The sequence below is a fragment of the Gymnodraco acuticeps genome, unplaced genomic scaffold (assembly GCF_902827175.1).
Source record: "Gymnodraco acuticeps unplaced genomic scaffold, fGymAcu1.1, whole genome shotgun sequence".
NCBI lineage: Eukaryota > Metazoa > Chordata > Actinopteri > Perciformes > Bathydraconidae > Gymnodraco > Gymnodraco acuticeps.
This window is the reverse complement of record NW_022992265.1, coordinates 3015698-3042570: the sequence shown is the minus strand read 5'-3', so window position 1 is coordinate 3042570 and position 26873 is coordinate 3015698. Positions and strand designations below refer to the sequence as shown.

Genomic DNA, 26873 nt, shown 5'->3' with positions numbered 1-26873 from the left:
GATGAAAAAGCAGCAGGGAGCGAGCGACAAACCACTCGGAAAGGGAGTTTTGTGAGGAAAGATGCTCCACTTTTACATTTGCGGTTACCCAGCGTTGTCTGTCTTGGCTTCAGACAGAGAGGCACCCTGGCCTGCACCAACCAGACTCCCAGTCTCTGTGTACTGATGCTCCATGGTGGTCCACCCTCACACTGTTGGTTGGATATCTTGAAGCCTTTCGCCACAGCTAGCAGAAACTCCCCTCTTGTTATAAGGGAAGACATCTGTTATGCCTTATCTATTCTAAGGTAATGCATTCCCCCTTAAAGATTACTTGCAATAAGGAGACAACTGCTTAGTTGAGCACTGCTTTCCCCTGAGTGCTAGCATCTGATTTAAAGATTTAGCGGGGGAACTAATTACCACAGGGTTGCGTACCTCATCAGTGAGGCTCATTTTGTATGGTGCTGCAGAGTTTATGTTGAGGGTTGTGCGCTGCTTCTTTTAACCAGTGTGTTGAAAGGCCAAATCTTTGTTTAGATTGTTGTGTGTAGCCTGGTGCTGTGAGGAGCCCGGAGGCAGCGTGGGGAGCAGTGGGACTCTCTGCTGTAATTAGGCAGAGCTGGTATGCAGGAGTGCAGGACTCAGGATGTGTGATGTGGTATCAGAAAAGACGAACAAAAAGCCAGGGGACTGGGGTGTGTGTACTGTACTGTATGTGCGTGTCTTTTAGTAGACGGGGTGGAATATATTCTCTAATCAGTGCCCTGAAGTTTCCAGATTGTTTCACAAATGCATCTTGTGAGATCCGGAGCATCACGCACTAGGCTCAGAAGCAGGGAAATGTATGGGGCACATTGAATTGGCTACACTTGGCCATAAATAAGATGATGCACATCTGTGCCAGTACCTTTCCACTCCAGCATAAGTTGAAGGCCCATTCAGCCAATCTGATCCAATAGCAGAAACATATTGAATTGCAGGACCTTGGAATGTGAAGTGAAAAGTTATAACCTTACATTTGTGTGTTTTAACCATAGACTGTATATATAAATATTTGTAACCTTAAGTTGCTTGTGCACAGAGGCTATCTTTCAGGTAATCACCCTCACTGGATGTATGAAAAAATACTTCATGCTAAGTAGGTATTGTCTGCAGCGGCCTCAGCAAAGTCAAATCACCACTCGAATCGATGCAGACAAGAAGTCGGTCAGTGCAGTAGATGGGATAATGGGGAAACAAGTTGTTGATGCTTTCAACAAGCCAATTCATCATCGCCAGGACTGCAAGCAACCAGACATCTGGTTTAAGGAGCTGTCTCCAGTCAAACCTGGCTGTGTCTTTATAGAGGATCCCTGGAAATGATGCATTGAATATTCTCTCAGATCACCGATGCAACTACAAAAGCATAAAATCCCAGTGGCATTCTTCTCATATGTTACAGCATACTGTATCATGTCCTCTGGATCCAACTGCCTTTTCGTAACAACCAAGTCATCTTTTTAATCATCTGCTCTCTTAGTGCTGCTCTAGAAATATGTGATTGAATGGATTAAAACTTTGATCATTAAATAATGTTCTCTTGAATATATTTTTAATTGATTACCAGCAGTGAAGTTTTGGATTGTCGCCTAAAACGTCCCTGTTTGTAGTTTATTAAATATATGTTTATGTTATTTAGTGCAAGGGTTATATATTTCCTGTCTTTTACATGTTTTTTGAAACAGCACCGTATTATCGTCTTGATGTGCATGCTTTTACAAAATCAAGTACAAATGTATAAAACAACTTATTGGCCGGTGATACTCATGTTATTTTGCTATTAGAGGTGTGATGGTGTGCAGATGTGAATGAGTGTGGTGTGCAGATCTTTAATTTGATGCCTGGAGAGATCTAAAGAGTCACCTGCTGCCAACATTTTCACTCAACAACTTCTTGCTTATAGTACCTGATTAGCCGAGACAGCGGGTAAAGTAAATAATGTAATTAGCTTTTTGTATGTGAAGTCACGCCATGCTGGAATAACACTAGCTCAAAGATCTGCCTTGGATTCGGTAGTTAGTCTTTTTAACTCTTTAGTAACTCTGGCTGCCTCTTTTGTTTCTTCCTGCATCCCATTCACAGCTTCAGAGTAATCCCACACTCTTCTGCTGCTGTTCACTGAGCAGATTATGCTCAATAGCACCTTGGTTTTAAAACGGGATAATACACAAATTCACATTTCCTCTCCAAGTCCTTTGATACACAGTTAAAACAGTACAAAGGCAGTTTCATCATCAAGTAAAACAAAAGCTTTGTTAAGAATAAATACTGTTTTCAACCCAGGGGAAACCATTGAGTGATGATCTTAACAACATCTGAAATGTCTTCTTGGCTAAAGCAAACAGAACGTTTGATGAGACAGTAAAGATGAAGAATATCTTACTTGCTGCAGGGGACACGGCTCATGCACAAGTCCTTATTTCATGATTGTGAGTTCAGTCAGACAACTCACGTGTGTCTTTAACATGTTTATTAGAAGCAGCATATAGTTAAGTTTGGCGACTAGGCTCGGGCATCATCACTCCATAGATATACATAGCACGATGAGTGATGATCAAATAACTAACCCCCGAGCCTACAGGTGGAAGCTGGGGTGGAAGCTGGGGTGGTGGTGGGGCAGCAAGCAGCAGCGACGTAGAGGTAGCTGCAGCAATAGCAGCAGCAAGCAATGCATGGAGAGAGATCTGGCAGGTTAAATAGAGCGGCATATTAAGGAGACTCTGTTTGGTTGGTTGTAGAGTGGCAAGGGGGCGTGATGTATGAATGCAGCATAAGTGCTCGAGTTGACTGCCTGAACTAGCTCGCAGGCTTCGCCCCATTTAATGTAAAAGCTTCCACAGTTGTGAAAGATTCTCAAATGTTACATTATGAATCCAGTACTGCTGAATACCATCATTTTGGCCTCAGTGAGAGGAATTCAGATGTATTTGAAGCTTATTATCACATACATTACAGATGTATAATAACTTATGTTTTTGAATGCCGAGTTTGACTTGGATTGCTCTTAAACAGTAAATGCTTCAAAGCGTCGAAGCCTTTCAGGTCAGCCCTTATTTCCAGTGCATCCTTAAAATGCAACCCTCTGTGCTTGGAGAATCCTGAAATGCTCGTTGTTGTTCTGCTGCATTAAAAATGTCACTCGTGTGCGTGAATTACATTTAAATGTCATACAGGAAATCTGACTTTAAACATCCTAACCCATTTGCAAGCACAAAGCATTTCATTTGTACCACTGTGTGTCATTTGAATGTTAAAGCTTTAGTTGGAGAGGTTTAAAGCTCTGTCACAACACTCTGGCAGTCGCCTTTTATAGTGAGCAACAATGTGCTGATATATCAAGAATGTGCAGGGAGAAGATGAGAAAATAATTTGGCTCCTTTTCTGCCTTTAAATCTCAGCTAATTTCTGTCAGCGCTCTTCCCAGTCACCATTCCTGTCATCGCTGCTACTGCACCATTTTTTATTTATACGCCTTCATTTCCATGTTTTTTCACCTCAAGCATATTAATTCTACACTCTAATGGGATTAGTGGTATATATGCCATTTATATTCTCTTATTTCCGTGAAGTCAGCTTTGAACTATCATCGCCCTCAATATGAAATGAACTGCTCATGTAACATTTCTACCTCACAGAAGGCAATTATTTGTCCACATTTCAGAAATAACAGTCAGTAGAACTTTTCTGCAGCCTTGCTTAACACTGCTTGTGTATTTCTGAAAGGACGGCTTTCTATTGGGAGCCTCTCTCCCTCCTGCAGTTCTGTAAATAACTTGTAAACAGGCTGTTTAAGTGTGAAGTCACCCTCTGCCCTGTTGCTTCCGCCCTTTATTCATCACACTTGGACGTATACACATAGAAGTATGGTGAATGTTTTTGCTAAAGAGCCAGGGGGGAGGGCAACACTGCTGTTACGGGATTGGGCCAAGACTTGACACGCTCTGTAAAAAGTTATTTGTGCAGGAGAGATATGAGACAGAAATCATTCAGATATATTTTTTTGCACTCCAAGTATTTTGTCATTTCAGAATAATCATGTATACCAATCTCTACATAGCTGACATGAAGCTACTATAATGCTTAAAGTCTGTTGTCCTAAAATTGGGTGAGTAAAGGGAAAAAAATGATGATATGTGAAAAAAGAATATTACTCGTTGGAATGGAGCAAAATCAAGGAATTGGAAAATGATTGAAACAAATGGGAAATTTGGAAGGAGGAAGATTGAGAAAGAAAAATATCTCCTGAGAGGCAAATGGAGGCCATTTACCTCATGCAGTGTGTGTGTGAAAGTGGCGTGTAGATGAAGCTCAAGTGGTGGTTTGTTACCATGGCAATATTGGGGAACGAGGGAGGGGTAAACAACAAAACCATCTATTTCACGGGTAAATCATCATCCAAAGTGTTTCTCTGTCGTAATTGCGGTGGTGTATTTTCGTCCTAGGACAGTCTCTAAATGAATCGTGAAGAGGCAAACTCGTGCAACCTTGAAAACACGGCTACTCCACAGCTGTTGCAAACACAGTTGTTAAGGCACTGGGCTATCAAGAGTTAAGCTGTCCTTTTTCCAGAGTTCATCTGTTCCTTTTTCTCTTTTTGGACTGTCCTGCTCTCTCGGCTATCGCACGACATTATCAACACATTCTGGAGGTCTGGAATACATGTAGCAGGGTCTTCGGATGTTTGTTTGGAGATAGAAACATCATGATCTCTTGGCTCGAAAAGGTACATTTATCCTGGTGTATAAACATAGAGTATAAACTGAGCTATCAGATGAATCTATATTGTATATCAACTGAGGTTTTCATTTGGAAGGGGGGTTGCAGAGGACTGAATATGTTTATTCAACATGTTTGCCCTCCTCAAACCCCCTACCCTTGCATGTTGTCAGTGGCTAGGCCTCTGCATCTGTCATGAAGGACAGACATGGGGGAGAGGCCTTCTCTCTCACAAACTCCAGCTCTGCTCAGACGTCTTTGTCCATTCTTTTTGACTCGATTCAGGGACTTCCCTTCACCCTGTCCCTCTTTCCTGGGATCCGATAACAGATCGGCATCCTTATGAAGTGCCAGCATGATTAGATTACTTTTGCCTTTCTTTTTCCACTTGGGAGGGAAAAGCTATCAGTCTAAAAAACACTTCCCTTCAGAAACAGACTCATCCCACACCTTCACCCCTCTGTTGCCTGGAGCTGCCAGACTGTTGCTAGCGTTCGACCTTTATCTCCCACAGTTTAGCCATGGGAAGAAACGCATGCAAATCTGTTATCTCAGTGCGGACAAAGCCTATGTGGGCAGTGTGAACAACAATGTAAACACCCGAAGAGCACTTTCATTGGCCCGATGAGAGTCTCACTGTGAAAGAAAAGGCGCACCTCCAATAAGTACTTTGGGTTTTGGGACTGTACCATGTACTGGTGTCAAACTCAAGAGTTACTTTAAGTAACAGCTATTATTGATTTTGTCTGCGTATTGGGGCGAAGCAAAGTTTCAGAGCAGCTCCAATATTTTTTAAACTAAACAATATCTGTGTGATGGATTTATAAGTAACTGTAAAATATGAAGAAGAAAATTGTTTTGTATGAGGATGAGAGAGATGAATTGTGCAGCAGTTTGCGTGCCAGTATGTTCTTTCCCCAGTCTGGGGAGGTGGAACAAAGCTGCAGGATTTGGCTTGTGTTAGTGAAGTAGGAGAAGGGGTGCATCAAGATGAGGCCAACGTACACAAACTGCAAAGATTTTTGGCCTGGACAGACATACAAGAGACAATGCTTCAATCACGGAAGATCCAGAGACCGGAGGGATCTTAAAGCAATCCATGAATGAATTGACCTAAATCCTTGTGAGTGTGCCATTGATGGAATAGAAGCCTGCTAATGATATTACATGATGGTATATGTATTTAAAGATGGAAGTAAACTGAAGGAAATTAAGTTACGTTGGTGATTCTAATTAGTGTGCTGTCTGTAGATGTTGCCGTGTCTCCTAGTGGCCAGTAGGGACAGATAGACTTAATGGGTGTCAACAACTGAACAACATTTCAATGCATCCAGTACAATAACTCACATTTTTTCAAGGGGTGGAAGACTTGGACCAATGAAGGCGATCCGTCAGGATTGTTTCACTGCCTGGTTGACAAAATGGCTCTTAAGGGAAATAACGATCTCCCCAAGATCACATATCATTATGGGAATTATATGAGGAAATAACCACTTACTAAATCTGTCCCAGTGCATATGTTGTGTAGCTTTGGCAAGTGCTGCACGGTTGGCATTGCAATTCCCAGGCCTTTGTCAACCATTTTTACCACTTGGGTCATTAGTTGTTTACTACACTGAACAAAAATATAAATGCAACACTTTTGTTTTTGCTCCCATTTTTCATGAGATGAACTCAAAGATCTAAAACATTTTCTATAAACACAAAATAACCATTTCTCTCAAATATTGTTCACAAATCTGAAAAAAATCTGTGATAGTGAGCACTATCACAAGGCCACTCTGAAAGTGCAGTTTTGCTTTATTGGGGGGGTCTGGGGGGGTCCGAAAACCAGTCAGTATCTGGTGTGACCACCATTTGCCTCACGTAGTGCAACACATCTCCTTCGCATAGAGTTGATCAGGTTGTTGATTGTGGCCTGTGGAATGTTGGTCCACTCCTCTTCAATGGCTGTGCGAAGTTGCTGGATATTGGCAGGAACTGGAACACGCTGTCGTATACGCCGATCCAGAGCATCCCAAACATGCTCAATGGGTGACATGTCCGGTGAGTATGCTGGCCATGCAAGAACTGGGATGTTTTCAGCCTCCAGGAATTGTGTACAGATCCTTGCAACATGGGGCCGTGCATTAACATGCTGCAACATGAGGTGATGGTCGTGGATGAATGGCACAACAATGGGCCTCAGGATCTCGTCACGGTATCTCTGTGCATTCACAATGCCATCAATAAAATGCACCTGTGTTCGTCGTCCATAACATACGCCTGCCCATACCATAACCCCATCACCACCATGGGCCGCTCGATTCACAACATTGACATCAGAAAACCGCTCACCCACACGACGCCACACACGCTGTCTGCCATCTGCCCTGAGCAGTGAAAACCGGAATTCATCCGTGAAGAGAACACCTCTCCAACGTGCCAGACGCCATCGAATGTGAGCATATGCCCACTCAAGTCGGTTACGAACCGGAGTCAGGTCGAGACCCCGATGAGGACAACGAGCATGCAGATGAGCTTCCCTGAGACGGTTTCTGACAGTTTGTGCAGAAATTCTTTGGTTATGCAAACCGATTGTTGCAGCAGCTGTCCGAGTGGCTGGTCTCAGACGATCTTGGAGGTGAACATGCTGGATGTGGAGGTCCTGGGCTGGTGTGGTTACACGTGGTCTGCGGTTGTGAGGCCGGTTGGATGTACTGCCAAATTCTCTGAAACGCCTTTGGAGACGGCTTATGGTGGAGAAATGAACATTCAATTCACAGGCAACAGCTCTGGTGGACATTCCTGCTGTCAGCATGCCAATTGCACGCTCCCTCAAAACTTGCGACATCTGTGGCATTGTGCTGTGTGATAAAACTGCACGTTTCAGAGTGGCCTTTTATTGTGGCCAGCCTAAGGCACACCTGTGCAATAATCATGCTGTCTAATCAGCATCTTGATATGCCACACCTGTGAGGTGGGATGGATTATCTCGGCAAAGGAGAAGTGCTCACTATCACAGATCTTTTCAGATTTATGAACAATATTTGAGAGAAATGGTTATTTTGTGTATATCGAAAATGTTTTAGATCTTTGAGCTCATCTCATGAAAAATGGGAGCAAAAACAAAAGTGTTGCATTTATATTTTTGTTCAGTGTAGAAAGCCTCCTCTCATCTGTTGAAGCATCGCTACCATTGAAGCACTCGTGCTTTGTTGAAATCACCACTTTTTATAAATACTCAGCTGATTTATTATAAACCATATTGAAGTGGGTCAGTCTTTCCTCAGAGTGAATGGGTATGGGCAATGTCTCATACATTCGTCTGTGGGTTTGCTAGATGGAGTGATTTAAAACTACTTTACTGATATGTTCAATTTTAGCTTCTGAACGACAGAACTTATACACTTAAAAACTAAACATAATTTATAATGCATGCTATTGTTCTGATTTTTGGTTGTATTTTTCCCATAGTTACTCTTGAAACTTTTTTGAGTTGTGTTCAATCAAGTCTACCAATGTTAATGTCAAACTTTCATCACAAATGTATGACTTAAAATGCAAATAGATAAAAGAAAATGCATGTGTGTTGTGATTTCAGGTGCATGTGACATAATACGTGGTAGAAACATTATGAAACCTGGGTTTGCAAAAGGTCCACCCTAGCAAGGCTTCATTCTTTTCAAGAAGTCCACAAGTCCTTGGGTGCATAACCTTCCTTCTCTCCTGGAGATTGATGGAGGGTGAGTCACTCCTTCTGATTTTTTTTGAAGTATAGAGTTTTCTCTCCCACTGGCAAACAACTTGGTGATTTTGATATGACTTTTCCTTTTCTGGCGCAGCTCTTAATGCTTTGCCTTCTGTGAAGTTCATTACTGGTTTACAGTATTTAATAAGCCTTATTAATTCGATCTCAGTGGTACTCACTCTCAGAGGGGGGAGTGCAGAGTTTGGTGTGGTCTCCCTGAGGCTTGGGTGGTATGGTGGAAGGGATTAACTGCGTGACGTCAGAGTGCTCTGACTGGAAATAGCGGCTTGGTATGCTCACTGTGTTCTAGCTGGACAGTAGGTTAGTTTCCAATCCCTGCTTAAGCCGAGGAATCTTCAGATGTGGGCGCTGAAGGAAGCTAGATATGAGTGCATGGCAGTGGTGTGCTCTGTGGATGAGAGAGAGGAAATTGCTATACAGTACCAAACTAATTTAAGGTTTTCAAATCCTTTCCAGGCTGTCCAAAAAAGACTTTATTATTATATAACTCACTACCTTTGTTTTCTATTTCTTAGCTCATTAGATATAGAAAAACAAAGAACAGAGAGGAAACAGTGTTGTTCTAAAGCCGCGTGTCAGACTTGATTGATGGATCAACCATTTCCCCATATTCATGCTATTCTCCAAAGTAAATTATTCAAATGAATTCAACTGGGCCAGGACAGCTCATAGAATACTTTGTGTGAAACTCTTTTTCTGAGATACAGAGCTCATTTAGCTATGGTTGTTAGCAGAGTGATGGGTGGCGCTGAGAGGAAAGCAGATTGGTTCTAAATAAATCAAATAATTCCTTTATCTCTTGCCAAGACTTTTCAACTCTTACAGGGCATTTTATTTAAAAAAATATAAGAAATATAAATAGTTAAGCCATTTGGTGTTTGGGTCCATTTATCTTTGTATTCATCCCTCCGTTTTCCCCCACACGCTACTTACACAACATACTGTACTGTTTGTTCCAATCTAGAGTTCTGGTAACCTGTCCTAATTAAAGTTTTGTTTGCAAGTACATCAGAATCCTTGTTGCAATGTTTCTTTTAACTCGTACTAATGTGAGCGAGGGTCTCTTTAGAGGACCAGTCTAGACCCTTTTCACTCTGTGGGCTTGCTGTTGCCAGGCTGTTAGAAAATGCTGGAGGAGTTGCCACAATGTGCCTGTATAGACTGGCTTATGGCACAAACACGGCACTGTCTGTGTCCGTAAGGCCTGTCGATGTGGGACAGCTGCTTTATGATGGTAAACTCCTTTCCTGAAAGCTGAAGACCCCCTGCTAACTTGCCAGCATAACCACATTGTACGTGAATTGACTTAACATGTTGGATTAGTTCGTTAAATACAGTGATCCTTCCCTCAAATGTGCAAATAGTGACATTTAGGGCATTAGAATACCATAAAAGACTGTTGAATCTTTCTCAGGGCTTTCTTTTCTTGTTTATTCCTAGCCCAGTGTGAGGAAGATGGCAACCTGCATGTTAATTATGCTTCTCAGTGCAACTCTGTGTTAGAGGATACATGTTGGAATAAAATCAAAGTTTGAAGGAGATAAACATGAAAAAGTGACCAGTTTTTGAATACATACAACGCATCTGAATACATACAACGCATCCATACTGCCAAACCAGTGACAGGGTGATCTTGCCATCTTGGCAGTGTCTGTGTAAAATAAATACAGGAAGAAAGAGAAGTGGGGAAAAAAGCAAGTGAACGTTGGGATCCAAACCAGGAACCAAGCCGTGTAGGTTTTTTCATTTGACTCTGTCATACATGCAGGCTGAAACACATCTCAACACCATGGAAGAAAAGGACAGCGGTAAAGAGATAGACAGAGAAGGCAAAAGTGGAGAGTTGACAAAAATAAGAGCTCTGAGTAGAGGAGGAGGAAAAAAAGAAAACTAGAAAATGGAATAAAAATAGGTTCATGATGGAGCTGGTGTCTCGATGAGGCAGCCCACTAACCTCAGAGGCGCCACACTCCCTGGCTTATCCCAGCCCAGTGAAAAGGAGGGGCCACACCACAGATCTTTGTGACTGCCAAGGCTCCAGCGCCAGGCCCATTCTCACTCTCTCTGTCTGGTCGCAGAGGGGCCCCGGCATCTTTGAAAGTGAACAAACCCCTCCCGCTTCAGAGAGATGAGCCCCCAGCCAGGTGTCCCATCAGACCTGCAGGTTTAATTCTATGTGTGCGGCTGCTGAGATGGATCGGTTAGTTTAGCAATGTTTCTGACTCAGTGTGGGAGCTGGTTGCTACTGAGACAGAAGCCTGACATTTGAACTGCCCTGGCAATATCGCTGCATGCTGCAGTGTAGGTGACATCAATCACAGCATTTTGGGGGTCGACGGAGCAGACATGAACCTGGCGGGAGGTCACTGACCTGAGAGTGAAATTCCACAGGTTTACCATCACTTCCTGTCACCCAATGCTTTCTACTGTGACGGCTGCTTAATATGGGAATTTAATAGACAATTTGAACATGTTGCTGACAATGATTTTTGGGCATTTCTTTTAATCATAATCCAAATGTATGATCTGTATGATTTGCAATCAATGTCATCTTTGTACAAGATGGCTAAAGGAGGCAGCAAGGGAACCATGTTTATGCATCAGAGTCCCTCTAAGTAAGATCGCCTTAGTTCTTGAAATGAAAACAACTGAGTCGGAACCATGAGGAAGTCTACTGTCATCTGGGACATCTTGACAGACGAAGAGGGGAAGAGAGCTAGACAGCTTACATGCTCGCTCATCTGGAGGATATTTAGAGGACAAATATTATCATAACTGTTTGAAATTGTACATATTAAGCAGATTAAGGGGGCTGTACACACAGTTTTTCCCAAGAACATCTGGATTGCATTAGATGTGTCTTTATAAAGAGTATTGTGCTTCTTTAGATTTGTAATTTCACTCAAAGAAGTGTACGTAAATTATGAACAAAATGAAAATGATGTTCTATTGTTGTTTCCCCCCCCCCTTTTGCATTTTCATACACTATAATTAGGGTATAAACATATACTTTTCAATGCCACAGAGGTTTAAAGTTCCTGTATGGTAACATTACTCAGTTATTATATACTGTATCAGGAATTTGTAAGTAGAGTCTCCCTTCGGTGACCAAAGAACTGCAAGATTACAGACTGATTTCATTGTCATCGAATCTCCTGCTTATTCTGACTACAGAACAGAGATGTTGATGTTAAGGCACGGAATCAATTTACATTTTATTTATTGTATTTAAAGGTGGGGTAGGTAAGTTTCAGAAACCGGCTCGAGTGCACTAAAATTTGAAAGTACACAGCCGAAAAGAATCCGCCCCTTCCTTCAGACTTCCTTACAGAGCACCTCCTCCAACACACATGAACGCGCACATGACGTCAGCAGACTGGTGAAAGTGGCCGCCTGTCGCTGGCGAGTCATTGAAGTACTGCTGCAATGCACGCCCAATGACGGCACGCCCAATGAGGGCACGAGATACATTTGTGCGTGCACGAGATGGAAGGCTGACAGACAGGGCGGCAATCCAATCCGTTTATCCGGCCCGGCTAAACGGATTGGTTGTACTTTTTACAGTATTACGGCTTCCACAGATGACATTTTTTTATGGATTTTTTGTCAAAGCACTTAAGATATTCATTGCTATCGGGATGTTAAGAGCATTCAATGGAATATAACAAAAAGTGTATCTCGAGCCGGTTTCTCAAACTTACCTACCCCACCTTTAAGCTTCACACAGATGGCTACAGTATTCTAGTGTCTGTGTAAAGGGGGAACTGATTGCCTGCTCCGTAATTACAATAGTTCAAACACTAGCACTGTTTTTGTTTATAGGGTTGTATATAGGATTAAAATCAATTTAAAGGTTGTTATATATGGTTTGTTTAAGAAGAAGAAGTCTTAAAGATACTTTCTAAAAAAAGGTAGTGCAAACCATTCCATGAAGATGATCAAAACAAGTGAATGCACACTTTACGGTATCACACTTGCTGTCTAACTCTATTTCTGTCTTTTTGCCATGACAGAAATATCCTTGCTCTTCGGTGAATATTTTTCTTTGTATCCAATATACATACCTTACAGGAATATCCTTCTACCACATGTGATCCATAGCGGGTGTAAAAACCCACAAGTGAACTTATGTATTTATTTTTTTACTCAGTTACAAATTCATCAACAATGCTGAAAACGTTTTTGAATAAGATTATAGTTCACTTTTCAATTGTCTTTAAAAAGTTTAACCTCAAAATACTTTCAATACCACAAAATATGTTGCTTTAGGCATTCAAGGAGGGACGACCTTTATCCAATATTCAGTGTTTTTCATTCAAAATTCTCATATATGGACCATTTGGAGTAAATGAAGTATCATTCCTGTCCATGGCACGCTGGTGTTCTTTATTTAGTGTGGCCTGTGATAACACTCTAGGGTGAGTTCGCGAAGTTATAGCTTTATTCAAAACCGCCCCATTTGCACTCCAAGACCTTTTCATCTGGTAGCAATCCCCCAGTGAGCAGTTTCAGCCACCAAAAGCCCAATCCATCAGCCACTGTCATGTGCCGCAATGAAATGTGAAAGGGAGTGTAAACGCAGAGAGGCACAACGTCCTTTTAAAATGGAAAAAATGCTCGTTTAAACTTAATTTGTGCATAATTGCTTTTGGGAAGTACAGTAAAATAAGGAAACCAATTCAAAAGTCCCCAAAAAGACTGAACATTAAATGAAAACACTTTTGTATTTGTTTTGAATGGCTCATTACTCTTAAAATAACAGTGGGATTATGGTCAGATGTGATTACTTCATTCACACACAACAGATTGTCTTTCATTAGTTCCACTTTCATGTTTTATGGGATTCTCACCACAGTGATGGGTTTGATGTAGAAAATGGGCAGCAGATTGCATGAAGTCCAATGCAAACAGGGATATAGGTTTTGTGTGCATGCAACATAAGTGATGGTTGCCAGACTTATAGGCTCCATATGTATAGCTTTAAGAGAGTAGACTGTATTTCCTTTTTTATGAATTCCTCCAAAAGTAGTCACATAATGCAGCCATATTTACTCACTGTAGTGCTCCCCATTATATAACAAATTGTACGGTGTCCTTGGGTGTCATGAAAGGCGCCTAAAAATAAAATGTATTATTATTATTATTATTTACCGACGGCAGCTAACCGGTTCCATGCTTTTCAATTCAAATTGGCTTGAGTCTTTGGACAGATGATGGCAGCACAGCGGGTCAAAGAAGGACAGGACAGCCTTCAGCTATCTCCCACACATAATCATATCCGCTCAACTTTGAGGAGTAAGTCCCAGGGATAAAAGGTAATATTAACTGTCTGTCTAAACAGATGAAAAGCAGCCTCCTCTCTCCTGCCCCGGGCATCAGGCACGCGGTCAAAGCTGCAGTGCGTCCCCTCATGAAGGTCAACAAAAGGCTGCATCTTGGGATTATGGGATGCAGGATGTCTGCCCTTACTAGACAGAAAAAAGGAAATGAGAGGTGTCTAAATAAAGCCAGTTGAAATGAGACAGAGAAAAGTCTCTTGAAGCACTCACTTGTGGCTTAAGATGTGATGAAGTTACACACTGAAGAGATAATACAGGGATACAGAGAAAAGGAGGGAAGAGGAAAGCGACAGAGAGGGAGAGCGAGACAATCTTGCGAATCACAGCTGTTTGAAACACACTCACAGCTTTCAACATTATTGAATGTCTCCTGTGGAGAAATGAGGGTAACCGGGTTGAAGCATATCCACTGGACTGAGTCACAATGTGAGGCTAAAGCAAAACAAACCTGTTCTATTTGGGGTATCTGTATGCTGATTGTTTATTATTTTCACCCATCTGCTTTATTGGATTGATGCTTTAAGATGATGCAAGCACAATGCTTTCTGACCTCCACATTTATTCCCGATCAGGAATATATTATATAAAGTGTGCACTGAAAACTTTAAGAACAAAATAACCTAATCATCACTTATAACCGATTACATAGATTAAATAGATTGACCTTCTTGATCCTCTTTGTTTACTCATTTACATAACTGTGAGTGGTTTTACCAGGGTGAAGTGAGGCCTATTGCCAGAAGTAAGCAGCTGCTTCTAATCTTTCTCTACAAGCGTGCGTGTTATGGCTCGGCTCTGATTGGGTATCACATAACCCCCTCATATCTCCTGAGCCCTTTGAGACTGGGCTATAGACACTTTAAAAGAATAGTTCATGGCAGAAAAGCCCTATCTGTTTGTGTTATTTATTGTGTTGTTAAGATAACAAAACACTGCATAACTGAAAATAAATGTGATTTAAAAAAAACCCTGCTCTCCCGACTACAAGTTGTCATAAATACAGTGTTGTGTTTTGCAAAAATAATCCAATTTTTTTTTACTGGACAGGTAAGTTTTCCAATCTTTCATGTTAGAAACACTGTCCATGAATTTCCAATTTAAGTCAGCTACATCCCAAGACAAACACAACTTGTGGAACTCTGTTTTGTAAGCTCTCCATTATTGGACATTCAACATGACATCTCCATTTTCCGTGATCCAATCTTGCTGAGAGCTTTTCCCCCTTTTCCTATTGACGGGGTCACTCGCTCCAATATAAACTGGTTCACTTGCCAGGCTCAGGCTTGTATCTGTTTCTCTGTTTTGTAAGCTGGCCCTCTACATGGCTCCCTCACTTCCCGCTTCCTGCGCGACGGTCCTTAGGTTGTTTGTGAAATGGAAGTAGCGGGGGTCTCCTCTGGGACGTAACAGAGAAGGGAAGGTCTGTAGCCCTCTCACCTCTGTGTTCCTGCCGAGTCCCCAGTGGCTGAGTGAACGGTTGGCTTGCTCCCTTGTCTTTAGACTGTGTGTGTGCGTGTGTTTGTCTGAGAAGGAGAGAGGTCTTTACGGTTGTGTGTTGAGAGTGGGCCTTTTTGCTTTTTTGCATTCGAAGTAGATGTCACATTGAGTTAGTCCAGAAGTGTACTGAGATCTGGCTAGACTGGAGAACAATATTTTTCCAAGATTGCCCTGGAGTGCCAGTAGCAAATGGAGGGATGCTGCCGTCCAAACTTCTGCACATTCCTCTTGTTGCTTGGCATGATACTTTCATGCTTCATCGTTTTACTGTATCCTTGCGAAAGGTTAACTTATGCATAGTTTCTCTTTTATAAAAGTCCATTCTCCATGCCAGCCTATCATTCTCACTTTACCCCTTTAACAACACAATCAGCTACAGTTAGGTTTGCATACTGTTATCATTATCTGCAGGATGCACCAGGCAGACGGCAGGAATACAGTCTGGCTGAAGGGTGGTGCATTTACTGAGGGCAAGATATGATATATTTCCAGTACACAATTGCTGTGGTATCATGTGTAATTGATTTCAGTTGTGCTTTGTGCAGTCTCTCGGATTACACCCCACGAAAGTCTGCCTCCCTGCCCCGAACTTAATTACCTTTCAGGCTTGTTTGGGCTCATCAGATGTAGAAGCAGCTTTTCTTCTCTGGAAAAGATTAAGAATCCATTTATAACAATATACTAAACATTTTCTTGGATGAGACAACAGGCAATGCTTCACTTGAGGGAAATTAGGCGGCATAATTTGGTCTCAACAAAAGACCGGGGATAAATGTTCTTGCCAAGGCGTTGAATCTATAGCATGTGAAACTGAAGAATGTGATTTTAATAGCTGGCAGGAATATGACTTGTTTAGGTCTGAGGTGAAGGTCCACCCTACCCATTGCCACACTACCCATGCTATGAAATCCAATAGTTCCCATGGCTGATGTTTTTCTACTCTTCAAGCATCAAAAAGAATGTGTTGTGGGCTATCATGCACACCTCCAGTGGCCAAATGATTTGGATTGGCAAGGTGTTTTCTCTGGGCAGCTGTCTCAGCCCAGGGTTGCACAATGCCCAGGTGGGAGTATCCGTGACCCCGCGAGGAGAGAGCGACACACTTGGGTTGCCAGCTTCAGAACAAATTCCATCAGCACCCGCATGTTGTCTGTCAGCTGCACTAATCTGAAGCCAGCAGTTGTAAAAATAGGGCTGTTACATGTTAAGTCTCCCTTCATTGATTCAGTCGGCAGGAGTCTCCTAGCTTAATCCTGCAGTTGTTCCCCTGATTGAAAACAAATACATCCTTCATTACTGATGTCGTCATGAGCAAAATTCCTTACAACTGATTGACCAAAGACCATTTTAGCAAGTGTACAATTCATTTGTGATAGTGTGAACATACATTTGAACACACTCTCATGTGAACTAGTTATACAAATATAATACTACTGCGTAAGGGGAAATCAGTGCAGCAGTATGTTACTGACAGCTGTTTTTAATAGTTCTTTTTGACACTTGGTTCAGGTGCCTGAGATTTCTAGGATATGAGAAAAGAAAGAGGTACTAAAGACGGGATTAAGTTCTGGCAGTGGTACAATAACAATTTAGGTGTTATTCAAATGTCATTCAAAGACATTGAATAGTATTTTGAGTACAAATAATATTAGTCAGATACATGTATGATGTTTATATCCACATAAGATCATAAGAATGAGGTTCACCAAGAGTCCAGGATCAGTGGATGGCCATCAGTAGACTCTGAAACACAAGTAAAACAAAGATATACTCTCTTCTCAAAGCTGATCTCCATGATTCTCAATCAAATTGGGTCGCTCTAAACAGGAACAAGAAGAAATACAACACTGAGAGGGTCTCCCAAAGCCTTCTACCTCTGCTGCTAGCTCCAACTGTTGTATTTTCATCTGTGTCTGGTGTGATCTGTTATATCCATTAGTTGGAGCAGGGCTTTAGCTCTTTGTCTGAAGGAATATGTCAAACTGTTAGCAGTGTATGGTCTATTGGCACATAACATCAAGCAGAGAATTGAAGCATGGGCTTCAAAAGAGAAACCGCTAAAAAGCTGACAGACAAAGTGAATGGACTCCGTAAGCCATTAACTATGGAGACTATTTGTCTGGGCCTTGACATTTCCCAAAGACCTGACAAAGGGAATTAAAGTGGTGCATTTCTTGTATTTCTTTGTGTTAAAGAAAATATTGAAACATTCACATTTAGTTATAAACAGCTAAAGAGAAAGTAATAATCAAGGAGGCACTCAGGGCTCTCTTTTAGATATGCATGCTTACTCTTCTTCTCAAATCTAAGGGATCAGGGACAACAACTTTTTGATTAAATACAGACAAAAATGATTAAAAATGGTTGTGAATTTGTTGTGATTATCCAACTGAAGGACCATTGGAGCACCCTCCTTCAGACCACGGAGGCTTTAAAGCTTATAAAAGCCATACACAGAATCAGAATACCTTTATTAGTCCGACAGAGGGGACATTTTCATCGTTACAGCAGGAAAGAGCCACAGACAGATTTTTGCTAAATATGATAACAAAAGTACTAAGTTATGATATAATAACAAATATAATAAAAATAAATAAAAGTAAAACAAATACTTTTAAAAATACAAATCAGAGAGCAGAGCGTGTATTCTGTGCAGAGGAAGTTACTGTGCTGAAAGAAGGATGGCAAACAAGTTGACTGACCCAAAGGGATGCCTTGATGTCCTAATGACTCCACCAGAAACAGAGGGGGATAGAGGGGTCATGATGCTAACTGATTCTACCTTTGAAACATTGTCTTCTTTTCAACATCACACACAGTATCTGCAAATCCATTTCACCTGCTGCTAACATACAGGTGTTATTTCAGAGAAAACAGGAACACAAAGGAGTTGTTTTATCCCATGTCCCTGCCATGAAGCATTAAATAATATAATGACATACTGCAGTGAATGTAGACTACTGTTGAGCCTTGGCTTTGTTGGTTTGTGTATGGGTGGTTTGTTATTTCCGTCAGCCTCTGCTCTTTGCAGATCTCTGTCCACTGTTCCCGCTCTCCTTGGCAGTGCACATTGTTGTGTTGCTTGTGGTGTCAAGCAGCAGGCCCACCAAAGTCATCCAGAATCCAGGCCTGGAACCGTGAGAAAAGACTGCTGTGTGATTGGATTAGCTTTTGAGCGCTGCGTTGCTTAATTAATGAAAATGACCCGGGAGCAGAGAGTGAAGCCATTGTCTGCACAGTGACAAAGTCCCTGCCCATCAACAGTATCCTTAACAGGATTTCACAAAGTACGCCAGGCGTTCTTAATTTGTTGGCTAAGTCCACTACTGAAAGACCCCGGCAGCTGAGATGTTGTCTTCTCTTTGCTCTGCAGTGGCAAAGTGTCCATTCTAAATGGTATTTGTACATAAAAGATACCCGTTTTGTGTCAGTTCATTACACACTCATGCTGTCCAGTGATTTTACACGTATTTTATATTTTTTACAGCCAGCAACTAACAGCTGCAGATTATGGCACCGTTCAATGAACTCATTGCACATTTGAACAGTAGCTATGGTTCACTTAGTGATGTGCTAGCTCCTCCCCTCTTTCCATCCTGCTTTCATTCCTCCTCTCACTTTCTATTGAAGAGGGATGTAAATGTGGGGCCGGTATTATGAGGGTGACGACCCTGCGGGGTCTTCTGAGAGGTTCAGCAGAACCAATGTGACCAGATTAGTTTGCATTCCTCAGTGCTGAATGGCTCTCTCTGGAAACTATTACCTGGAATTCAATCAAATCAAAGACTTCTTCCTATTATCTCAGCAGGATCAGTCAAAGCAGGCCACTGTGACTGCCAACTAAGAATAACAACACTGCATACCTGTTCTCTTCACAACCAAACTGTGTTATTGCTCAATTGATCAACGAAAAATATCGTACACATTACAAAAATTACAGCAGTAATTTGTCCAGTAAGTTTATGTGGATACACAACAAATAATAAAGTACATATTTATCTTTTAATATTAATCTCAATAAATGTTATTGTTTATTTGGTTGTTGTAAACAGTCTTACAGGGATAATACACACACATATATTCACACTGCTAAGGCCTACAGCTGTCAGTCTTTCACCACAGCCTCTTGTTTAAATCAGTGCTACCTTACAGTTAGCAGTGGCTAAATATTCCCAAAGGCTCACCCACTCATCATGTCGTTGAAGATGTGTCAGAAACAAAGGTGTGCTTTAAGTCTGCAGCCATTAGAAGATACACTGCCTCTTATCTGCAAGATACACCGTCTTAACAGGACAACTCTACATGAAAGGAAAGCTTACTTTAGAGCAGGGATACAGAGAAGTCCTCAGGCATCGGACCAAGCAGTGAAAACTATTCTGAGTTGGGTAATTTCTGGAAAACTTCCTTAAATAAAAGTTGATATAATTAGCATGTTGCTATTGCCACACTCCAATCTGTAGTAGAATCGACCTGAATGAGCGTTTTCTATTCTAGCATTGTGTTTTTGTGGTTATTTTTTACTACACTCTGTATTCCTAGACTATGTAGGAGAAAACAGAGCAATCGAACAAAATAAAAAAACAGCACAACTAGTAGGTATAAAATAATACAGACTGGCCAACTTGGAATCTTAGAAATCTTCTCATAAATGGAACTTTTTTAGCCATTGGGTTCATAAAGCTTAGTGAAACTCATAAAAAAAATACTCACTTAACTCACTTTTGTGAAGACTCTTAACATGGCTCCTAATACAATATGCATATAATGTTCCTCTGATGTTTTTAAATCTCATCTGAAATTTGGAAAAGCATGTAAACTGGCTCTTTCTTCTCAATGCTTTTCTACTAAAGCCTTTTGTTATTCTTCTCCCCCCACACGGGCTCATGGTTTCAGATTTCTCCTTGGCTTTCAGTGATCTGGAAATCTCTGAGCCTTCGACTGCATGTGGAACACTGACTTCACCGGGATGAAGATTTGAGTTTGGTCAATCAATGCAGTGGACATCTATTCTCAGCTTGATTTCCATTTTCATTATTATATATTTAATGTTTTATTTTAATATTTTAAGTTAGCATGGAATCGAGCAAAGCCTTTGATCATTGGAGGCAACTGAGCTGTACACATGTTTACCTTTGCAAGTTGAAAAGTAGTTTATGAGATCCTTCTCTTTTATTTATTCAAACTATTTTGTTGAGTTTGTTGGCAGTCTATGTTTTGGGCTGGTTTTGAGTCCCAAGCTACTTATAGTTAGGCCTCTCTCTCCCGGGAGGTTAACAACAACTCAGAGACAAATGATCCACTCGCTCTATAATACTGTAGCCATGGTTCCTGGGCAGCTTGCCCATACAAATGCATTTTTTCAGTGCAGGAGAATTTCCTAAAATTGTGTGACTGTAGGAATTGAAATCTGATACGTAGTGTTGAACATGTATGCAGTGCCTGTGAACCATAACCCAGAAAAAAACTTTTAGGAGTGAGTGAACAATTCTGACAAAATGTGAGGAAATCAACATCTTGCTTCCATTGTTTTTGTTCTCTTTATCTGACTTTCAAATAAGTCAGCGTAAAAACAGCAATAGCCTTTAATTTCCTCTTTGATGAAATTGCCGGGGAGCTCTAGTCCTTCTTTGGTCTCCCTCCAGCAGGCTTGTGTGATAGGAAAGGTCCTAATCCCCTTGAGTAAAGGGGTCTGTTGTGGGGGGAAACTCAAGAGTGTGGTTCCGGGGTTGTGCCTGGTGATTTTTAACAATATCACCAGAGCACAGCAGTCTTTTCTTATTTTATCATAATTTGCATTAATCTTAATATGTTGTGCAAATGTTATATGTCTAACAGGGAAAATAACCTTTAATCAAATATGTTTTATGATTCTCAAGAGGCGTGTTTGGGGTTGGATGAACTCACCAGACAATGACCCATCCTAGCCCAGCCTGAACCCTTTGTTGTTGACTAGGTGTGAAATATGTTTTTACCACAGGAACTCTACATTCTGTGTCCAACACTATCAAGATGGAAGTATGCTTTATTCCCCCGGTGGTCATTTTGAACTCACACCACACATGGGGTGGAAGCGGCACATACAGCCCAGCCCAGACCAGCCCACATGACCTGCTGTTTAACATGTACATCATAAAAATGTCAGTTAGAGGAAAAGCATTTATCGTCTCACAGATTCCCACTGGAAAACATGTTGGATCCAGAGTCTGGAGGGATGTAGCATCATAGCTTTAGGTTATGTACTTGACATGTTCAATCCCAACATGTAGTTAGCTTTAGCTGCCTATCTAGATAGTCTCTGTGATCACACAGAGAGGCATTGATACACAAGTGTTTGCTTTAAAAACAGCTCAGAACCAGGTGGGACATTGAGGAGTGTGACTCTGTCTTGGTCAAAGTGTTTTAAAGAGCTGAAGACAGTTTAACCGTTAAATACACAACAGAAAGACCCATTGCTGGTGGATGGTGAAAAACAACAATAGCTTGTTGTAGTGGTAGTCGTAGCGTTTTCAATGACACGTGTTCCAACCCATAGGTCTAAAATCTGTAAATCTGGATTAGGCTTTCTAACCTCAACTGTTAGGTATTGAGAACAAATAGGAATTAAGTAGCTCTACACTGAGATGATATGGCAAACAGAAGAGGTACATCTCAACCTAAATAATAAGTGTTAATGTCAGGTTTAGATTTAGACGATGTTATCTGTAAGAGGATAAAATAACAAAGATGAGAAAACCCAGATTTCTTGCTGGAACCACAAGTAAACTGCATATTTGGACCGGATTAAATCACAGATATGTTCTGCAATGATTATATTAACCTCCTGCTTTGCTTTAAAAAAATGAATCACATCAGAGCAGAGCTTAAGACTACATGAGTTATGAAGACTATGAATTAACAAGATCAAAGTGGATATGAAACCGTTCATTCTCCTTGATGTGCCAGAGTCACTGAAAGATAAACAATTGTCACGAGTAATGTGCCCTACTCACTGAATTCTAAATAGAGCAAATGTAAATATTGCTGTTAAATGTAAACTCTATCTATCTGTGATTACTGACATACTGAAATCCTAGAGGCTGTCTGATTTACAGTACCCTTACGTAAATACATGTACCTACTGTGTGTCTGATATGTATCCATAGACCAAACTGTACTGTTTCTAAGATGAGAAAGATACCCTGTGCTGAAGTCTCTTTCAAGGCTGATTTAGCTTCACCTTCCCCACCTGAGAAGAAACCATTTGTGGTAATACAAATTGGATTACATCTCTTTACAAGCAGATTCTGATATATTATCCAATATTAATAATACCCTCATGCCACTCCTGAGTTGTGCAGGCAACATATTTCTTACTCTATTTGCCTAGCTGAGTCAAGAGTAAACGTAATTTTGAGTACTTCTGACATTCACTTTGCCCACAAGTTCATGAAAGGCACCATTACCTGCAGTTTTCTGCTTTACATCAGTTTAAGGTCAGCACTCACATCATGAATTATTACATCATGCTGCATACAGCGGAGGATGGCTTAAATATTTCTTCTTTTCTTTGCCGACTTCATTGCTTCATTAGTGAGCTCAGTAATACATTCACAGACATAACAGATATAATAGAGCAGTATAATATATTTGAAGTAAAATAAGGTAGCGCGTTGGGGGCACAAAAGCATATATTATATTCTTTCAGATATGTCTGGTGCCACCCATCACTGATATGACTTAACAAAGAGGCTGGAGGGATAACGGGCCACATGCTCCTTCAGCACATTTCCTCACTGCTCCGTGTTCATTGCTAATATTCTAATTAGGGCCAATGGAGCGGCCGCCGAACATGCTTTCACAGCCGGCGTGTGACATCATCACATTTCCAAATCACCTCATAAACACATAGTGCTCGCCCGAGGTCGGGTCTGGGAAAGCTTATAGCCACCCCCCCACCGGCCAGTCATTGTCTCTGGAGTGACAGTGATCTAACAGGCCATGAATGATGAAAGCGGCTGAAAAAAGTTTAACATTGAGGAGATTATAAAATATAGAGTCACAACTAGGTTTAATTAGCTCTGCATGTATCTGTTCTGTGTTAACTTCAGCATGTTTTACTAATAAGCTTCGAGGTGTTATCACAAGCGAGCCTACACTGTGAGGAGAACATTTATATTTTTCCAGCTATTAATGATTTATTGGAATGTCTACAAATAATCTTGCCTTTAAAAATAAATAAATACAAAAAAACTCTAACTGCAGTGAAATATCAAACAAAGAAAAAGCGTTCTAAAAAAGTCAGTCTCTGGTCAGCCAAAAGGTTTTAAGTCAATTCTCAATAATAAAGCCGAAAGAGTTCAAATGTGTAAAGTGTGTTTTCCAACAGTTTTGTCCTTTGAACCTCTAACAAAAGGCCACACAGCATGCAGAACGAAAAGTAAAATATCTCTCAAACTCAGACTTTGATCTCCAGCGAGTGTTTGGCAAAGACATAAATGTTTCCCCACAAAACTGCTTAATAGGCCTGAAAGAAAAGGCTGTTTTCAAGACAGAAGGTAACAGCCTCTTGGTATGGAGAATTACCGTGTGAACATGGTGCAAATGAATGTCGGATATCATCCCTCATAATTAATGATTGCTGATGGAAGCTTTGGCTCAAAGTCAACACTTTTGGGTTAACTTCAGAATCAGCATTATAAATGAAAAGCATGGAATTGAAAAGCTGCTCGTAAGAAGATTTCCCCCCGTGAATAGTGAGCCGAGGTTGAAGTTTAATATGAATTTTTCTGAATATATCATTAGTGCACATTTTATATTTTACAGTTAAGTTCTAGGAAAATCCGTTTATAATATCATGCTGGGAAGAGTGTTGATGCGATCAGGATTTTATTGAGTCCTTTTGTGGCAAAGGCTGTGCTTTTGGTATTTTATGACACTGATATGAGGAGAATAGTTATTTTTCCTACTTAATAGTGTTCAACAAAAGATCATCCAGTCCAATGTATGCAAAGCAACTGGTATTCTCAGTTTTACTAGTTCCCAGTTCCCTTCCCCAAGCCTTTGCCCTCTGAAATGAGTTGTAATCCCTTTGAGGAGTGGTTGATCTGCTTATCGTTTCGCGACACACAGAGCCAGTTTCTCCCCCAAAGAATCATGTGACATCTGAATCTTTAACCCATCAAATGAGCTTAAGTTATACTGGTGAAGCAAAGTTCGAGAAATCCCATGACTTGCCAATAATCCACAGTCCCCATTTCTAATTGGCTTTTTGGATTACAATATGTTTTCTTTGTACCTTTTTTTCATGCTATTAACACTAAAACAGCCCACATATAGCCTTTGGTTTCTTTATGAAAGCCACAACTAATCCCTAATTACCCCACATTCAAGCGTTTATTGAAATGTTTGCAGCCTTGTATGTGGTCCTGCTGGATTAGTGGATTCAGCGTTGCAGTGTTGATCATTTCCAATGTATCCCCAATACATGCATGTATGCCTCTTTTGCCCCTATGTCACTGCCATCATGCTGGTCTATGAAAACCTGGGCCCCTCACAGCAGCCACAGTTTAAAACTTTTTGTTAGATACTGCAACTGTTTGTAGTCGAGGGGTATCGACTCTAGTGTGCTGATGTAATCTCTTAAAGGGAAGGAAAACATTAGTTGTTTCTGAATGAGCCCTGGAAGGCCTCAGCCTCAGAGGAAACTGTGAAGTTGGAGGATTAGAGTGTTTTTTTCCTCAGACTTTTGCTTTACTTCCCCCCCCCCCCACACTTTTTCCTCACAGTTTTTTCCCTCTTTCCTTTCTTTGTAAAAGGGTGCTAAACTTTCTCCTGGCCTCATCGTACAATGCACCCTTTTACACGTTCACAAGTATGATTGGCAGATGTAAGTGACTGTGAGATTGTTTTTTCGTAAGATGGAATCAAAGTCTTTCACAATGAAAGATCTCAGATCAATTTACAGACTATGTTTTTAGACTCAAATCAATACAAAAAACAGACATCAACACAAAGACACTTCAATTTTCAGAAAACCACCTCAGACTGAAACTGTAAGCACGCAGTCACATAATGGTTATGTATTATCTTGAGCGTTGTTGGTGTGCTTTAATGTGGCTTTATTTTTCCAATTCCAGTGCTTCCAATAAAGACTACACATCAGCAGTTGTTCAACCATAATAGAGTTCAAACCATAATTTTGTCTTGAGGTCAACAATTTAAGAGAAGTGTAGATTTTTTCCATGCCACATCCCAAATGTGATTATGTCCTACTTGGAACCAAATCCAGGAAGCACAATAATGGATGGCACCAACACTGAAGCTTTAATATCTCAGGCAATACTTCAAGACATGTGATCCATTTTAGGGATTAGCTGTGGTGCTTCATAAAGACAATTGTGTCATAAGGCAGGGTTAATCAGCGCCAGAGGGGTGCCATGTGCTACATCTGTCTCTTCTGAACTCTCTCTCCTATTGTTATGCTCAACTTGGTCTTATTTCTAAAACCACATCTGCTCTTTTCGAGCACTTGGCCCATCTCAGTTTTAATCACTTATTCATTGAAATAGGGGATGTACCAAATAAAAGAGAATGCTTCCTTTTATAAATGGCTGACAAAAAAGGTTAATGACCCTCTTCTCTGGTGTCACACACAGAAAAACATCTCTCTTATTTTCATTTAATCTCAAGCAAAATCTCTGTCTGCAGTTTATTTTTTTTGGGTTGCTTGTTTAGTTAATCTCCCAGCACTTCTTCCTTTTGTTTGGCTGGCTTAGAGTTGCTCTGCCACTCACACCAGCTCCCCGACTATCCATAAACCGGTGACCCCAGATCAAGCTCACTGTGTTCATCTTGGCTCTTCTCCCATTTCAGAAAGGCCCCAGAAACCTAAGACTCGGCTGCATGTGTCATTCGGACAGCTTAACCTTCCTACTACAGGACTTGAATTGCCTCGTAGCCCCCATTATTATTCATTAAACAGCCTTCTCTTTGATCTGGTTGAGGTCTGTGTCCTTCCCATCTATTTGCTCTACTGCTTCCATGACCTCTCCTGTATGCCTGCACTGAAATATCACTGCTGTTATCTCTAAATGAGGATACGCCTCAGCTTCTTCACTTACATTAGAACTTGAAATACGGTATACTGACAGTTTTATATCAGGAATAGGCTCCTCAGAAGTACAAAGCAATGCAACAGGTGCCTAGAGATCTGTTCAAATATCTGCTTCAAATTTAAAGACCATATAAGGATTAATCCACAGTCCGTTTAGAAGCAAAAGCGTATACCTGTAAGGAGATTGGAGAAGACCCATGGAGAATGAAAAAGGGCAAGAATGACTTCTACAGAAAATGGTTTCAGGCTGTACAAATAAAACGTATCAAAGAAGTTTGAGCAACCGGCTCGAGATCGCTAGAATTTGAAAATACACGACCGGAGAAAATCTGCCACTTCCTTACAGAGCCCCTCCTCCAACACACACGAAAAGCGCACATGACCAATGAGGGCAGAGATAAGTTTGTGCACAGATGGAAGGCTGACAGGCAGGTAGGCCATCCAGTTATTTTAGCCG

General features: G+C 41.0%; 1 protein-coding gene across 2 annotated transcripts in view; it reads left to right on the top strand.

The window, feature by feature from the left end:
- LOC117540445 (protocadherin-16-like) overlaps positions 1-26873 on the top strand; it is a 79066-nt gene that overhangs the window by 14852 nt on the left and 37341 nt on the right. The window contains exon 1 of one of the 2 annotated variants that reach the window (XM_034207117.1): positions 15125-15247. The exons of the other annotated variant lie outside the window; for it this stretch is intronic. The gene's annotated coding sequence lies outside the window, so the exon portion shown is untranslated. Of the gene's footprint in view, positions 1-15124; positions 15248-26873 lie in introns of those variants that run through there. 2 annotated transcript variants of the gene reach the window in all.